Here is a 1,711-nt window from a genome sequence, read left to right on the forward strand (position 1 = left end):
TTATTACCATATCATTTACTATATTCCCCATGATTATTTTGTAACTACCGTTTTGTATTAATCCCTTCACCTTTTCCACTCTGACCCCCCCAAGCCCCTCACATCTATCACCCCAATAAATCTAGTACCCATCTTAAACCATACATAGTTATATATTGAAAATACTTCACTTTCTGTCTAATAAAAATATATTCCTCTTAACATAGTGGTGAATTCTCTTAGCTATTACTATTATTTTCATATGGTTAGGATAGAAATGAAATGTACAAAATGTAAATGAAGAAAAAAAATAATTATTTAAATATACCTAAAATTCTCTTTAAAAGGATGAAGAGCCTTTCCCTTCAGCAGAGATGGGGGTGGGGCAGGAATGTGGGCCGCTTGAAATGTCAAGATTCATGATTACTTGGCCTTCACTTCCATAACTCTGAAATGGCACCTGAAATTAGGGGCGACCATGGCAAAGAGCAAATCTGAGAACGTGTGGGACTTCGAGGCCCACTGTTGGGCAATAATGCGGCTGGACTGCAGGAATTGCCACAGGTTTTCTGAGAAGCACAACTTTGCAAAATCTAATAATAGCTATGCTCTCCACCTAATGACCAAATGTGCTCAGACTGTAATGAAAGACCTAGAGGATATTGTGATTGTGTATGGACACAGTGATGAGTGTTCAAGCGGAAAAGTAATTGGTTTAAAAGAAGAGCTAGTAAGTTCATGACTCACGTGGCCTCCTAGTTCGCCTGGCAGCATTACTTTGAGGACCAGCTCCTTTTGTATCACCCAGGCTTTGATGTAAGAGTTGTGGTGGATCCTAACAACCAGACCTTAAAGGACTACTACTTGCTGGCGGCAAGCAGATTGTCACATCAACAATCTCTATAATACAGTTTTCTGGGCACAACAGTCTGGACTATAACACCAGTACAAGCCCAAGTAAATTACAGGGAACTCTTGCAGCAAACAAGAATGAGATTTTTTTTTTCTGAATTCAGCATCAACTACAATAATGAGCCACTGATGTAGAGGAAAGGGACCGTGTTGATATGGCAGAAGGTGGATGAAGTTAAGGTGCCAGCAGGAATGGAATGAAAAAAGATGGCACTGACCCGAACCAGCCCTAACTCAGTGCCCTTGCACTGCAGTATCATCATGGATGCTTTCTGGAAGGAACATCCAGAGATCCTAGATGAAAACAGCTGACCCTTTGGTTTTCAATCCTAGCATGCTTAACCATGCAATGCTCTCCAATTTGTCTGGCCTTAGGTGGCCCTCGCATCCTCCCAACCCAGAACAGTGTCCCAGAAGTGACATGCCTCTGGTTGGGAGAGGAACAGGGAAGGGAGGGATGGATGGAAGTGAGGTATCTTGTTCTGCTTTAAGTGGAGCACTTTATTTGCAGTGTTGGAACATGGTGCCTTCAGGTAGAAGTGCATTTTTAAAAAATCATGGTACTATTTTTATAAAGCAAGAACTATTTCCAAAAAATAAAAAAAGATGAAGAGACACCCAATTTTTTACCTCCTAAGTGGGAATATGTACCTACCTAGGGTTGATCCAGGGCAGTGTGTGACAGGAGCTGGAGGCTGGTAGGAAGCTATGTTCCGAGGGGAGTTGGTGCTGTGCTGGGTGCTTTAGGGGTCTGGGGTATGTGAACTGGAGACTGGGGCAGGGTGGAAATTCAGAAATGGATAATCAGGATGTATAAATA

The 1,711-nt window shown here is 42.1% G+C and overlaps 1 pseudogene; it reads left to right on the forward strand.

The window, feature by feature from the left end:
- Positions 1–370: 370 nt before the first annotated feature.
- LOC109375037 (probable tRNA(His) guanylyltransferase pseudogene) lies at positions 371–1,203 on the forward strand (annotated as a pseudogene).
- Positions 1,204–1,711: the final 508 nt, after the last annotated feature.

Source organism: Hipposideros armiger, unplaced genomic scaffold, assembly GCF_001890085.2.
Source record: "Hipposideros armiger isolate ML-2016 unplaced genomic scaffold, ASM189008v1 scaffold_896, whole genome shotgun sequence".
In the NCBI taxonomy this organism is placed as follows: domain Eukaryota; kingdom Metazoa; phylum Chordata; class Mammalia; order Chiroptera; family Hipposideridae; genus Hipposideros; species Hipposideros armiger.